At 39.2% G+C, this 17,295-nt stretch overlaps 1 protein-coding gene across 1 annotated transcript in view; it reads right to left on the bottom strand.

The window, feature by feature from the left end:
* Positions 1 to 17,295, bottom strand: part of DPYD (dihydropyrimidine dehydrogenase) — a 166,389-nt gene that overhangs the window by 102,386 nt on the left and 46,708 nt on the right. The gene's annotated exons all lie outside the window — the stretch shown is intronic.

Here is a 17,295-nt window from a genome sequence, read left to right as displayed (position 1 = left end):
TTTTCAATAGATGTATCTATTACTACTTAGCATGATATGATGCACTTTTAGACACTGTTTTGGTGCCATATACGGTACATTACTCGTTCTGAGAAATAGTATAGTATTTTACCAATAGAAGAAAATAGCTACTTGCACACACATCTGTGATTCAAAACCTTCATTTAAGCAATGACACCCATCCATCACAAGTATGCCATGGTGCATGCTTTTTTATGACAGTTCATTACATACAATGAGAGAATCTAAATATCCTACGTGTCTATAGCACATCAGGCAGTCCTAGCACATCAGCCTGATGCTGATGTTGGACGAGCTCCTGATAGTACATCAGCCATTTCATCATTCATTAATATATCTCTGCAGCCTTCAGAAAGAGACAGATGATCTTTCTTTGGAGGCCAGTGCAGCTTGACTGTACTGATGGGTGCCCAATTTGCCCTCTAAATCTTAGGTGAGCATGCCTCAATAAAACAGGAATAAGAACTGATTAAGCATCTTGCTTCCTTCACAGGACTATAGAAGGTATTTAAGGAATAAAAAAACCAGCTATTGTATGTCTATATTAACTGATAATAGTAATGCTGGTACAAAAATAACTGTTTGATAGCCCTGCACTTTTTAATAAGCTGCTACCATTAGCAGCAATTTGGTTTTCCTCTCAGCTGTTCACCTACAGACAGGCACACTTGACAGCTAAAGGCAAACGCTCTCTATAATGCTAAGAAATCTGACATAACCCCACTACCACCACTACTACTACAACCTCATAAAAATCCAGTATGCCCACGATCTAAAACTAGCAATAGACTACAAGAAAGCCACGCATATTTTACATATATTCATGTAAGCGTCTTTCAGTTTCAAGGCACAAATAAAACATGCTTAGTCTGCTCTGAATTACTGCAGTGTTCTTGTTAAAAACCACCATCTGTCAGAGATTATCCTATTTTACACAGAAAGAACATGCATTAATTATTAATCCTACTCCTCACAGAAATGTACTCACACAAGATCAGGACTATCCATAGTGTGACAGGAGTATTAGTGTTCTTGGTATGGATGAAACTTGGGTTTGATCCCTTGAGTACGTCTGGAAAATGAGCTGCTTCAGGGCAAGTCACTGGCCACATGGCAGGACATGATCACACAAGAAGCAACAGATGAATTACCAAGATCTGAGTCTATTTCTATACATATAGTATAGACATTACATTTGCAGACACAAGCACCGTGGCCCTATGCTTTGCATACGCTGAAGCATGCATTCAAGTTTAAGCATATGAATTTGTCTTCATTTAAAATTAAATGGAAGCCTAAATGTTTTCTCGGTGTTGGCCAAAGTACTCGGCTCTTTGCTGAGTCTTCCATGTGCGCTGAGGGAAGGAATCCATAGCTGTAAATTAGCACACAGAGGGGCAGATGTAATTCAACCACAATGAGAACCCATGACGGGCAAAATGAGAAGATAAAGCAAGCTATTCATAGGTGTTAGGGAGGGACAATGGAAAGGGATCGCTCTTCCCAAAGGAATTCCCTAATCACATCTAATTTTCTAGGGAAGCTAGCAGAGATCACACTTCTGCTCTAAGACAGTGTTACCTGTTTAGTATTGTTTGAGAGTACAATGCCATATATTGCCTTCAGTTGAAATCTTATTACCACTGAGTTTGTTTCCTTGGTCAGTGGCAAACTGACCAGTCAAATCATTTTACAAACAAACTTCTTGCAGGTTTTAGTATTTCAATGAGGAAAAACTTAAAGACTACAGAGAAAAGCAATTAAAAAAACCAAATAAAATAAATTTATGCCATACAGAAGTAGCTGATATGAGATATCAGCTCATAGTCCTAGGCTGTATCTGGTGCAATGGATGCCAGAACCTCTATTTTACTATGAAGAACAAAACTGAAATTATATTCTTGATTCCCCAGACAAGAAAGAAGTCATGTCAGAACGTGGACAACTCTTCTGGATAAACAGAAAATATACTAATGACCATAAATCTCAAACATTTTATGTAGTTTCTACTTTTAAGGTAATCCCTTATGTTACAATGTCTGTACATTCCTGGACGAGAAGAGGTTAAAAATTTTTCTTTCTAAAACCAGAAAATGCTCCACTGAAAAGCTGCCAAGCATGGAAGAGTAGTACTCCAGTTGGAACTCATTACAGAGACAACATAGGAGAACTGATCCAGTTTTTTATTTACTGTAGAGACAGAAATGACATGAGCATCTTTCTACGTAGACCTAGAAAAATATGTTGGCCCTGAAACCAAGGATCAGAACATTACCAATCCTGCCAAAATGAAATAGGTTATTTGTTTTTTTAATTTAGTGAGATTTGGCACTGATTGATATATTTTTCCCTGGAGAAGAGGAACTATTTATATTCTTCAAAGCAAGGATCATAACTGTTAATTTTCAGTGGCCTTCATAAGGAAACAGTAGGTTTATTACTTTAAAACAAGAGGACCACAGTTTTTTTGTCTGAGAAGAAGAGAGAAGTTTCTGTAAAGCCATTTCACTCTTTCAGCAGGTAGAACTTCCAAGAGAAGGTTTTTTTCAAGTAAGCACACGCCCATGTCAGCAACTGTGTCAAACAGGAAGGGACACGCGAGTTGCACATTGAAAGTCCGCCTTCCATTAAGTGCAACATAAGCAAGGACATCTCCCATTCTCACGTGGTTCATTTTTTTCCCAGGATAAAGTCACAGCATGAAGTACAAAGCAGCGTCAATTGTGAGAATGTAAAAATAACAGGAGTCTTGCCCCTTGACATCCTGTCCATCAATGCTCCCAAAAAAAGATTTTACTCATTCTTACACCACCGCTCAAGTACCATGCACAGTCGTTTGTACTTAACAGCATGTAATATACAGCTCAGGTTATATTTCCAGATAGATTAGGCTGGCTGGCTGACAGGAGTCACAAGAACCTGTCAGAGGGCCTTCCCGGGGCTCTGCTTACAGATCTCAGTTCAGAAGTTTACAATCACTATGCGGCAGGAGAGTGACCCAGCTATTAGGTAGGTTTTGATCCTTTGTAAGCCACCAAGTCCTAATCCGCTTCCCTGGCAGTCAGAGCTGGACCTCAGCTTTCAGGCTGCTTCTGCTAAGCACTGCGACCACTCAGCAGCCAGCCAGACTGAAGGAGAAAACATCAGCCTGGAAAGGTGCTACCTTTCCGTAAGTTACTCCATAAGCAAAGGAAGAAACATTACATTACAGGACTTGGCTCAGGCCCTCTTAACTAGAAGTCATAGTAGGCTACATGAGCAAAAACGAAGTTTACTGGAAACAAAAAAAAAAAAAAAGGAAAAAAAAGGCAGAAGAAACAAAAGACTAAAAAATGAGTTGGTTATCACCAAAAAAGCCCAAGCCCACTCTTCCCTCCTGTTTCCCAACCAGGATATCTGAAACTGGTCATCAGGGGTGAAGGGGAAGAAATCCATCAAACGAACAAGCTGAGATCATTCCCTTACTTGAAAATGTACCAAGAGATCTAGCCTTCCTGAATGTGTCACACGCAGCAGAGAATTACCATTATTTGTCCAGTAAACCTAAGAAACCATAAATAAATTACAGCAAAAGCAATACAATAATTAACACTAATTATTTTGCAAGCAAATTATGCTTAATTATCACTCTATAGTTTGTTGGGCATTTTTATGCAAGCAGCTTTGGATATCTGTTGTATTTACATATTAATGAAAGAGTGCATCATACAGGCTCAGATTTAAATTCCTTAAAACCAACTTTATTGTATCTACTTACATCAAAAATCTGTCACTACATATCACTTACCCTGGGCATAACTGCTTGTTTGGGTCATCAGGTATACAAAAGGCAACACTTGATTTTTATGATCAACTTGAGCTTCTTGCTGATTACTGGCAACAGTGGAAGTTCCCACAGTCACAAAACTACCCATCCCGACCTTCCCACTCCTCCCAAAACTGTGACAATGAGTGCCTCCAGCAGCTCTAAATCTCTACAACCAGCTTCCACAAGGCTGACTTCTAAGGATAGCATGCACGGATTGCAGCAGATTTTCCAGAAATTCTTCACAAAATCAAGCTGTTTCTTTCAAATGAAACTTATATGGGTTAAATACTACTGCACTTAAGCAATAAGGTGACATTAAATACTGACTTAGCTCTTCAATACCTGGAACTGATAAAAGTGACAGGTGACAGCATGAACATTTTAAAGCAATTTTTTAGTGTATTCGCAGAGTCTTGCTAATATTAATTAGCGACCTACTCATACTGCAATAAATTTACTTGTCAGCAAAGCTCTAAAAAGAGCAACAACCATATGATAAACAGGATTCATTCCATGATGCCAGTCCATTAATTACCACACACTTTTCCACCATTATTCATCACGTGGATAATAAATGAGCCAAAACATAAGGTTTATTTATTTCATGATTTCTTCCCCCGAGATCGTCATTGCAGAGGTTTTATGCTCTTAGTATACTCCATCAGTGCAAAACCCGAGCAGGTTGTGTTGATGGAAAAAAAAAAAAAAACCCACACCAAAAAAAAAAGACAAGAAGAAAGAATCAGAACATTGCTTTTCTAGAGACAAACTTACAACTATTGAACTACTAAAAAATACCCCAAATATGTTGCTTTTAAATGCTTCTCCTTCAGGTACAGCAATTCAAAAAAAGAGTTATTTTGAAAAACACAGATAATGTGTATTGGGATACTGACACCCATCATGGCTCCTTTCTTTAATGTTCCAACATCTTTTGGATGCTATTCCTACCTTTTCAATATTAATGCTACAATTCTCTTTGTAACCTCAAAAAAGAGCAATGTTCATGCAGTCGTTCATGCAAGGAAAAAAGTTACAATTGCTGTATTTTCACACAAATTTACAGCGTATCTCTGCAGCTCAAATCCTGAGGATGCAGTACAGACACACATTTCAGAAAAGCTCATGAGGACAGACAGCTCCTCCAAACCGTTGTTCGTAGCTATTCCTTCACAAGTCAATTCTCACAGAAACAGGCTCATCAAGCTGTTCTGTATTTCTGTCAATGCAATACAACGAGAACTGGGGAAACAGATTCCATTTGCAAGCTAACTTGCAGTTTAAAAAAATGCTTCAAATTTAATGAGAAAACATCTTTCACAAAATAATATCTTAAAAGTCATTATAACTAAAATGAGAAAACACTTTCTTCAATTTCATTTCCTATATACAATAAGATATAAATTAAGAATTTATATTTAAAAAGAGGGTATCATTCCACTGGGATTATTTGTTAATAAAGTTTCACAAAATTCTGAAATAGAAAGAAAATTTTCCCATCACCAGCATTTTGTCCTTCAGGGAAATTTATCTTGCACTCACAATTTTGGTAAGAGTGAGTTACCATATGCACACAGATTTTCACTCGATTATGGACTTATTTAATCAAGTTCTATTTGATCATTCTTTTCATGAAATAGCTGCAATGATTTTCTAAATGGCATGTCTCAAAAGTTCTCTTTTTTCTTTAGCATTTAAACATTCAAATCTCGAATTCTCAGCAATTTTGAAATTCTGGTCATTAGCCACTGGAAATTTTAAAAGGAGCTTAAGGTGAGCTCAAGTTGCACACTTGAGCTCTCTAGGAACTTTTGAAAATCCCAGCCTAAGGATGGGGGGTAGAAAAAAAAACCAAAACCCACACCAAACCAAATATGGAGCTTATCTTTCTGAAAATATGTAACCTAACCTGCAGCCCCCACAGCACACTTATTTCTGGTTCTAACAAAGCAACAGAAGGAGCACCTGTGCCAACTTCACCATGTTGTGTGACCTTCTTGCATTCTGCTATCATTAAGCCTCAATAGTTGCTTTGTTTTTTCCAGGGCCCATATTTTAGGCTCAAAGATAGGTACATTCCATCTTAAATACTGGGAACAGTATCTTAATGTTGTTCCAGAAGTTTTTTCCTACCTATCATTAAAAACCACATACAACATCTCTTCACCTGTCCCTTCCACCAAACAGCCTCCACAAAATAGCAGCAAAGAAACCTGAAAATGTCCCTTAATAAAAGCAACTAACCCAAAAATTCCTTTTTGAATGAAGATTCCCACTTTCATGCTGGAAATAATGGAAAAATAACAGTTTGATTTTTTCAGTGTTGAATTAGAATATATTTGCACATCCAATTCCAGGTGATAATGGACAGATTGCAAGGGATTTGGAATTTTAGTCTCTTTAATGTTGCTTTTCTCTTTTTTTTTTGTGAAGATATAACCATATTTAGATTCCAGTTCAATGCACAGCTCTAGTTCATAGTATATAAAGATGTCTCTGAACCACAAAGTACCGAATCAGTGAAAGGAAAGCACATCCCATCCTACAGCGCTGACATAAGTTATTTGCATAGCTGCCACAGAAGTAATAATTACACTGTAACTCAATGGGAACAATGGTAATTTCACAGTAGTTCGTATTGTTGTTATCACCCTATATCCTGATAACTGTGAAATTAATTTGTGTCACCACTGTATGTGTCAGCTTTAAGCTGTTCCCTAGGTAACATTATGCTACAATAGAGAAGGAATGCTTGGCAGTAAAGCGGGTAGCAGCAGATTGATTATATAAAAAAGAATGAGGAAAAAAACTTCCCCGCTGCCTTTTTTTTTTTTCTAAAGGAAAATAATTAATAGATTAATGGTATTAACCAACCACTATCCATTCACTGGAAGTATGCAAAGGTAAAACAAAATACGCAAACTACCAGATTATATTTAGTGCCACTGACCCAGCCAAGATACAGTATAAAAATGCTGCTAGGTTCTTTTTTCCGCCTTCTAGTTATTTCCCACATTAACCATTAAATGGCAATTTTAAATATAAAAGCAAATACACAGCACTAACACATATTTAGGAGGGCAACAATAGCGTAGTTTGTTTTCACAAATAATTCTCCCTTTATTGGAAAGGCACAGTCTTTTCACCTCCTGAGCACTCAACGTTACTTTTGCAGTACAACTACTACCTCAGAGGAGTTCCACACTAAACATAAAACGTGACAGTGACACACGATGCATGGGAATGCTCACAAATTTACTGGTGAAAATTCAGTGCCACAATAATTGAAGGTCTGAAAAAGATTCAGTCATGCAATTTGAGGAGGGAACTTATTACTGACTGGGAACAATAAACGAAACACTGAGTTTAAACTTTCCAGTAATTCTGCTTGGTACAGCAGAAAGCATGATGCTTTGGTTTAAAGAATGATGCTATTTATTGTACAGAATTTGGATATTTCTTTAACTTTTAAGCCAAGCCTGTTTACTCAGCATTAGAAACACATACTGTAATGCCTTGTTCCCTTGCTGTATGTTTGCCTGGAAGGAAACAGGTTAAAAAAAAAAAAGAAAAAAATCACAGCATGTTACGTACACAGATTCAGTGGTTCAGTTGGAGGTTTGTTACTGAAAAAGCAGTAGCATCTCAGTAGCAGCGTTAGTCATCAAAGCAAACCAAGGTGTTGAGCAGATACTCTGATCCAGGATATCCAGGGACAAGCATGTTTTGTCACTGTGTAGTTTTGATCTTTATCTCTGACTGAGCCTCCTTTTGTAACTGATGTCCCCAAAACCCCTGACAGGTGATGTTCAAAGGTGGGGCTTTTTTTTTCTTCCCCAGTCCAAAATTGAGCTTTCAGAGCTCTGAAAGCAGCTGTAGGAGCCTAAAGCCAACTTGGACAGTCCCAGATGTATATTCTTCACTAAATATTGGCACATACTATGCCAAATTATGTCACCGCTGAGAGGAGCGTTTTGACTGCCCTATACTCAATAATTCATCAGAAAGGCACTCTGATCATTGCCACTACTGACACAAGAATTCAATATACGTTCTTTGCCAAATCGGCACATACTATCACCCACTCACCACTCACTCTTCTTCCACTCACCACTACATGAAACAATTCTTATGCACAAGAACCCTTAAACGCAGATAAACATACGCACATTTGCAGTCAGCAAGCTCGCTATGTTAACTGCATGGAAATTTTCTGGTGCTCTTGATGCTAGTAGGAATTACTAAAGGATATCAGTACTAACTGATCCCCCATTTCAAGCCCATTAGTAACTGTCTGCAGTTACCTTTGCTTTGCTAGACCAGTACAGAGCCTTGATTCTTAGCTAAGTCAGTGGTCATTTCTTTTCCTCGCGCACCTGACACTACTTCTGCCTGAAGGAGCATGATCAAGGGTAATAGCTAGATTTTTAACCCCTGTGCATCTCCTCTGTTCTTCACTTTCTTTCATATGCTCTTCAGGTGTCAGTGCCAAAATAACTCCAATCAGTTGGAATAAGCACACCTCCTGGAATGACAAATGCTACAAGTGATGGAACAGTGCTGCCAAAGACATTCAGAAATGCTTCAAGAAAAATGTACGTAGGTACATAACTGAAGACCTTTGGAAAGCTTTAAATGCTAGTAGCAATTACTGGTTTTACTGTAAGCACAAACTTATTACTGCAGAGAAAATATTTGTCATCAAGAGGTGACAGATACTCTTTTAGAAGGCTGATTGAAAATTTAGTAGTAAGACTAAAAAAAAAAGTCTGAGATGGGGAATTTTACCTCTAAAAGATTAAATCAAACCAGGTGGAGTACAGCTGGTATTTTTACCTATGATAGTATTCAATAACTTGCTTGAAACTACTCTGAGCTATCTGTGGTTCACATGTTTTTAGCATGCGCTGGTAACCTCTATACTGAGGCTGTTAACAAGGCTGAAGATTAACTCGTTAATTGTGAACTATCTGCTAATACTGTGATGTTCCTCATCACTTTTGAAACATGATGAGATACACATACTACATCGAGCAGTTTATAAAGCCACTCTCATACTATTTTAAATATAGGTATTTTGCTGAGGACTGTTTAAAATTGTAAGGAACATTAATTTATCTCTAAGACAGTTGTAGTGGGCTGACACAGTGCAACAGAGATGTCTACTGACTTGGGGAATGACTTTAAAGCAGCGTGAAAATTGGTGAAAACGAGACCAACACAAAACTTCTAAGCAATTCCTATACAACCCTACAGGTCTCAACAGCAACACCACCTCCAAAAAGGATGCCTCACCACTCCTGGTTTCTCCTAGATGCCAAATTGCTCATACATTACGAGCTCTCTGGGCTTCAGAAATAAATGAGACAGTCTGTTGATATTATACATAAATTTACTTTTTAGATCTTATTTTTATATGTTTCCTCATAAAATAGAACTTTTTGGAGGAAAAATTTACATCATTTGACCAAATTAATGCAGTAGTTCTTTCTGATTTCATAAGATTCAGCGGGGTCTTGGAAGAAGTCTCTGTATGATCTCTAACCATTCAGAAATTATATTTGATTAAAACTACAATGTCATTAATTTAGCATCTACAGAGAAGCTTGTTCAAGTACCTCTAGAATACCATAATGTCTCAAAATTAAGATGCAAAATCCTTGCAATGAAATGACATTAAATACATTAAGACAATCATCACACACATTCAGCAAGAGTTATTAGCCAGCACACAAAGTCTTAGAATAACTTCCACTGCACTTCCAGCCAGCCGTAGGCTTGACGCATTACCTTGTAAGCGTACCACATTGCCCACTGCGTTAAACTTACTGAAACAACTAGGAAAGCAGCACAGAAAGCTTTACTATCGTGTAGCTGGACTACACCACAGGAACAATGCTTCACATTACAAACACTGAGTTACCATTATCAGCTTGTAGCTTCACACTCTCAGCACAAGACAATGAACTCTTGTCTTATATCAAGAATTACATGAGTATGACAGAAGAGAAAAATATTGAAATGTTGCCTTTCAAAGCTCTGTTTCCAGGTATGGTTTTAAGATGAAGTAAAGTTTATATATTATTGCATTGTTAGACTAGCAAGAGAAAGAATGTTTAGCAATGCCAATATCAAAAGATTACTCAAACCTTTCCAATCTAGGGGTAAAGTCTTCACTCACCCGGTGAACCCAAGTGGAATAAAGGATAAAAACTGATCACAGAAGCAGGGAGTACAGGAAGATAGTTTTACACTTAACTGAAACACATCTAATTCAACTAGGAAAGAGACAAAACATTTCTGATGATTCCCTGGTTAAACGGCTTCCTGTATTAGAAAAGGAACATCAGGGATTTAATCCGCAATTGGGTGAACAGCGGCCCTCTCCTCTCAGCTGGGGTATTAGCCAGCCTTTCCCCATGATTTTGGCCACAAAAGAATTTATCCCTAGAATGGCTACATCTCTAACAGCAGAAGACACCCTAGCATGCCTGTACCTATATGAGCAGTGAGGCCCAGCAATAGGGGTCTCTACAGCTAAGCAGTTGGCATTAAGTCCCAAGGTAACCCTTCCAGAAATGCAGGTAGTGTTTATTTCAGCCTCGTTTTAACCTAGTCCGGAAGGGTTGGCCAAATCATATGGACATCCGTGTCCCTGCAGCTTCTGGGTCACAGCTGCCTGTCTTGGAGACAGCACAGAAGGGCTCATCTGCCATAAGCAGAACTCACAGCAGCAGCACATCCCCCTGCCTGGGCACACGCTGCCTCCCTGGCTTTGCACAAATGTCGACTGAGTCAGTGAGAATGACACAGAGGCACACTACAGGTAGGCCATGACTAAATGTATGCCTCTGCATAGGAGCCACTTCAGCTTGTGTATATCTACCAAAAAAACAGTTACACGAGGTGCTGATAACAGTGCACCTGCATCTCAGTGCAGGCGGGAAGATGCATTCAAGAAACAGGATTCTCAACTCTGTTTTGGCTACTGCAGCCACATGGCTAGCAGCACTCAGGCTTACCCCTTCAAATCACAGCTCTCTTTAGGGAAACGTATGCAATGGAGCAGGAATCTCTCTTAAATATTTAACAGTTCCTGTTTTAAGTATTTTTAAACATCCCTGTACGGTGCTTTAATTCAAGGGAGAACAATTCCCACCCCAATTAATTATTTTATCTGAGAAGAAATCGCAAGAGAATACACCTCAGGGCAGAAGAGGGTGAACAGCACCAGCAGCTGGAAAGACTGAGGCATGGACACCACAAGGCACAGCCCAACATCTAACAGCCAGCAGTGAGCCAAGCAACATGCTGCACATCCCTGGGAACAACAGTCATTTCACACATGCTCAAGTGCATTTCCTGTTTACTAAAACAACATGGATAAGCAGGAAGAAACACTCAGGAAGCCTCCATACATTCAAACAGGAAGATGTGCCAGGTAGGAAAAAAGAAAACATGGAAAATTATTCTATAAAGACATCTTTTTGTATTATGAAAATACACCTTGAAGTATTTTTTAAAATACAGTAGTGGTAGAAAAATTAAATACTATTAATAAATAGTAGTTTAAAAGTTGTAGTACCATTTTAAAATATTTTACAAAACCCAGTTTTAATAGATTATTGTATTGTAATGATGTCAGATTGTACATCAATGTCTTTTGTAACTATTCTGATGGAAATCACAGTATGATTCCTTCCATTAAATTCCATTCCACATGCAAATCCATTATTAGAATTCATTTCAATGGATCCACATACTATGGTGATATTTAGAACTGTTTAGGGTTTATTTGACAAAACATGTGGATGTTTCAGAAAACAGAGAATGATGTAGACTGAATAAAATACAAACTGTAAGCAGATGTTTCCTGTAGGCTTGCATTAAGATAACGGTTTAAATACTTTAATAAGAAAAAAAAAAAAAAAAAAACCACACAAAACACCAACCAAAAAGCCACCACCTTGAAGTTTGGTATCAGACCAACTCAGAACGAAATGTTCCAGACTGGCTGAATAACCTAAAGACATACAAACGGAAATTTACTGCAAACACCTGCTCCACAACAAGTCTCGCCACTGCCAATTTCCTCCGCATGTTACAAAGCACATCCTAGACAAGCACTGGACATTCAAGATGGCAGGAGATGCTTCTGAAGAGTATTTGGTTTGTTCCTTGCCTCTCCACAACACCTCTTACGTTTGTCTCACTGTAAGCAACATCCTTTGTACAAATTGTTGCCTGAAATGTTAACACTCCTCACTCCTAGAGGTGCTAAAACTTAGTCTTGCCTTAAGAGCTAACAGTGGAAGTCTCTGGGCAGCACCCTGAAAGACCTAGAGGGGAGTAGGGCTTAAAGGGCTGCCCACCAACAGCTACTCCAATGGAAGATATTTTCCTGTAAAGTATCTGTGTACCTTAGAGACAAGAATGTAAAACGGTTTCTGCAAAATTTTGTAGCCAAATAGCTAAATGTGTGGTATGGATGCTAATTTATTTTCTTAACAACTAATTTGTTGAAAAAATCCAATACACTTTAGAGTAATATTTTCAATAAACAGGTTGATTCCATTGGAACATTAAACTTAGAAAATCTTTTCTTACTCTCCAAAATAGCCTTAAGTAAATAACCAGGATTAAAATTCAAAAGTCTACAGGGGAAGGGCAGATTAATTTTGATAGAAGTTAAATATCTTGGGGCACAGTTGGACACACAGTTTAATCTCTGAAACACTCTCGCCCTATCATACAAAACACTTCTAGGAAAATGGGTATTTGCTTTTACGTCCAGAACCACAGCAGCCAGTATAATACAAAGTTAGGGCTCTTGAGAAGTAGCAAATTAAGTAACCATGGCTAATAATATTTGCTATAACCAAAGGGTTCTAAACAAACCATAATCAGAAAAGATAATGATGATCTGACCACAACGAATAGACAATGTACAGACACACATTATTTAATAAAGCAGTTTTGAATGAAGAGCATATTTTGTCCTCAATCCCCTAATTTTGCTTTGTATCCTGAACTCCGAGAAAAAGGTACTCAGAGATGCCATGACTCCAAAGGACACCACAAAGGAGGGAAGAAAGATTACACTTTTTGAGGCTCCTGAGAACTGCAGTAAACTTCTGAAGAGAAACACGTGCAGATATATTTAAAATAGCATTTGTAAAGACAGACTAGATTCTGACCGTATCATCATCATGGCTTGGCTTCGCGGACGAAGATTTGGGAAGGGCTTTCCCCACGCTCACTGCAAGCGCACTGATGGCTGAAAAGGCCAATGCGGGATAGGCAAGTCCGGCTGCAAAAAGCACAGCGGAAGGTCTCCTTGGGTGGTATAGTCGAGGCACGGTTCTTTCTGCGCTGTCTTTTCTCCTCGAGACTGATTCTACGCGTGCTCTTAAAGGAGACACAGCAGTGTTATGTATGGTGTGTCTCCAGATCTCCTGATTGGAGGCCAGGGTGGACCACTGATGGTGGTCAGTATGGCCAAGGCTGAGGTGTTGTTTCAGGGAGTCCTTATATCTCCTCTTTGGGGCTCTTCTCTTGCGGCAGCCGGTGGTGAGTTCACCGTAGAACACAATCTTAGGGAGGCGGTGATCTGCCATCCTGGAGACGTGCCCTGCCCAGCGCAGCTGCGTTTGCAGCAACATGGCCTCAATACTGGTGACCTCTGCCTGCTCAAGGACAGCAACATTAGTCATGTAGTCAGTCCAGTGAATGTTTAGGATTGTCTGGAGGCAGCGCTGATGGAAGAGTTCGAGGAGTTGCAGGTGGTGGCGGTAGATGACCCATGATTCAGACCCAGATAGAAGAGCAGGCAGTACAAGAGAAGGAAATGGGGTGTGTTTGAATACATGTGGAACGTGGTACTCTCAAAGGGCTGGCTGCAGTGCAGATTAAATTGACAGCTTACAAATAAAACAGTGTGAGCTTTGACGGCTTGAACCAAAACATCTGACTCCTTTGCGATAGCTGTAACGCACCCAGCTCCCGTGTACATCCCAGACTTTCATCATGGTCTTACATGGTGTAAGTCAACTTCTAACTAAACCTTTCATTGCACTGGAACATAAATTCAAGGATCAATAATCTACAGAAATCCATGGCTCATTGCAAGACCACCAGCAAACTTCCTTCACTCATCTCCAAACTTTAAGAAAATATTTTTAACGTAATGAACCAAAAACTTTTTCAAAGTGTTTAGGTTGACAAAACTAGGTTATCCGTAAGCCTGGTAGTCCATGTGGTATATAACATCTCTAGCAATCCAGAGCATTTTTCCTGATTGCTAATGGTAGCAAATAACAAATTTCAGAAGTGTTTTAAAACCTTGCATTTTAAAAAGTAACAAAGGAGGATCCCATAGAGCAAAGTCAAGATTCTTTAATGTAATTTTCTGCTCTAACAGTCTGCAAACAAGTGGCTATCGGTTACTGACGTGTATAACGCTGCACCCACTGCATGCCATCTCTGGAGTCTTTGTGGTAAGCCACCTGCCACAATGGTTTTCAAAACCTCTTTCACCAGCAACATCAGGCACCATTCCCTGCACTTTGCTAAAAAACAAAATTTTGACTGTTTCCTAATTCTTTCCTTTAAAACATAAAACTAAACGATTATAAAGCAAAACCAGGCTCCCCTCCCAGGAAGTGACAGGAAAGTGGGGTTTGTTTTCTTCTCTCCTTTCTGAAATATTTTTTGGGGAATGGTACACGTGAACACAGCATCGATGTGTTTACCTTACACAGAACAGACCTGAAGCATCATTCAGTCACTGTAATACACACAAAAAAGAGAATGAAAAACATGCAAGATTTTACCAAAAATGTTCACGTAAGATCTTGCCTAAAGCACACTTCAGTATGTCAACAAAAGTAGTAATTGTAATGCAGCTTCCAAAACCAGAAGTTTTATTTGTTGTGTTACTATTTTACTGTATCACTTGCTGTTTTGCTAACAATTTTGTTCTAGATACGTGTATTGTTCATACACACTACAAGGCATAACTCAGTCCCCTGATGGAAAGTAACGGCAAACCTAATCGGAATGACAAAAAATTCAACATCCTTTTACCTCTGCCAGTCACAGACATCATCAATGCACAATTTTAGGTCAGTTAAAGTTGTATTTGCTGAGTTTATGCTAGCTAGGTGATTAAAGGAACATTCAAAGGAAAACTGTCGATTTTAACTTGATCCCCTCTCCTGGACTATCTAAAGAAACATGGATATACTCTAACATCACTAGATCAAAAAATAAATTACAATTCACAAATTAAAAATGAGAAATTTTATACAATATTTTCAGCAAAGTATGTGCAACAATCAGCTGAAATAAACTTGGAAATGTTTCAAATTTTCTGGCCAAGGTATTATGAAGCTGACATTCAAAGAACAGCCTCTCACAATCAAGCTCTAAACCAGACACTTTATAGTTTTCTTGATTTATACCTTAAAAACATATAAAGCAATTTAATTACATTCTAAAGTGAAAATAAACATTATCACTAGTTTCATAAGCTCTTCAGTGTGAGTTATACCCATGATTTAAAACAACAGACTTCCCATATATCAGAACCTTCAACTGCAAAATGAAATATTAAGTGCTTTAATTCTCCATGTAAATGATGCAGAAAGACAATGCAGGTTCTAATAACTATCTCAAAAATAATTACATTAATGTCACATGTTCCAATACATGCTTGGTGTTACAGCTCTGCACAGTGCCTGCCAGCAGACAGAAATTATTCCACAGTGGCAAGATCTAAGCAATGCATTCCAGGCACTGCTAGGGCCCCCACAGCTTGGCTAGTGGGTGACTCCAGAGTGAATTTGCCAGCAAAGCACAAGATAAAATTGTGTGAACCCAAAAGCCTGTTAATGCCACTGAACAGCCTCTAGCACCTACGCAGCTCGTTCAGTTGTAGCCATCCTTACCGAGGGCTGTCTTGCACTGTGAAGATATATGGCCAATGTTTGGTCAATGCAAGTGCCGTTAACAATCTGTTTGTTCTGCAATGTACGCTAAGGATGATAGCGAAGTTCTGATTCCAAAACAACGCTCAATATAATATTAAATTCATTTCTGTTGGCTACGTAGTCTTTACCATGGAAGTACTAAGGATTCTCAAGAGCTTCTAATATTCTGCATGTATTCCTATGCAACACCAAATAACTAGCAACACTAGCACTTTGCAGCACCTGCTTATTACTGTATGCTATTAATAAGATAAATTTATAAAATTGTCAAGATACATATCTAGAAAAGAAATTAAGGGGATCATGGTCTATTCCATAAATTGCAGTTTTGTGGGTTGTTTTGTTTTCAGTTTGAACATCTCTGCAGTTAATTTTTTTAAGGAATATAGCTAAGCCAAATGTAGTCTAAATAAAGGTCTAAATGAATAAGCCTATACATCACAGAATGTTTCTGGTTGGAAAAGACCTTTAAGATCATCAAGTCCAACCAATAAACCCAGCACTGCCAAGTCACCACTAAACCATGTCCCTCAGCACCACATCTACACATCTTTTAAATACCTCCAGGGAGGAAGACTCCACCGCCTTCCTGGGCAGCCTGTTCCAATGCTTCACAACCCTTCCAAAGAATAACATTTTTTCTAATATCCAATCTAAACCTCCCTGGGCATAACTTAAGGGCATTTCCTCATGTCCTGTTACTTGGGAGAACAGACTGACCCCACCCCACTACAACCTCCTTTTACATAGTTGGCAACAGCAATAAGGTCTCCCCTGAGTCTCCTTTTCTTCAGACTAAACAACCCCAGTTCCCTCAGCCACTCCTCATAAGACTCGTGCTCTAGACACTTCACAAGCTTTGTTGCCTTTCTCTGGACACGCTCCAGCACCTCAGTGTCCTTGTAGTGAGGGGCCCAAAATTTAACATGATATTCAAGGTGTGGCTTCATCACTACTGAGTACAGGGGGACAATCGCTGCCCTGCTCCTGCTGGCCACACTATTGCTGATACAAGCCAGGATGCCACTGGCCTTCTTGGCCACACTGCCAGCTCATCTTCAGCTGCTCTCGACCAACATCCCCAGGTACTTTTCCACCAGGCATTTCCAACCACTCTTCCCCAAGCCTGTAGCGTTTTAGGGGTTTTTTGCGGCCCAAGTGCAGGACCCAGCACTTGACCTTGTTGAACCTTATACAATTGGCCTCGGCCCGTTGATCCATCCAGATCCCTCTGTAGAGCCCCCACACCCTCAAGCAGACCAACACTTCCACCTAACCTGGTGTCATCTGCAAACTTACTGAGGGTGAACTTGACCCACTCACCCAGATCACTGGTAAAGGTATTAAACATAACAGGACCCAGTACTGAGCCTGGGGAAGATCACTTGTGACTGGCCACCAATTGGATTTGACTCCATTCACCACCACCCTCTGGGCCTGGCCATCAAGCCAGTTTTATATCCAGTGAAGCGTACA

Source organism: Buceros rhinoceros, unplaced genomic scaffold (genome assembly GCF_000710305.1).
Source record: "Buceros rhinoceros silvestris isolate BGI_N320 unplaced genomic scaffold, ASM71030v1 scaffold17806, whole genome shotgun sequence".
NCBI classification, from domain to species: domain Eukaryota; kingdom Metazoa; phylum Chordata; class Aves; order Bucerotiformes; family Bucerotidae; genus Buceros; species Buceros rhinoceros.
This window is presented reverse-complemented; position numbering and strand designations above follow the sequence as displayed.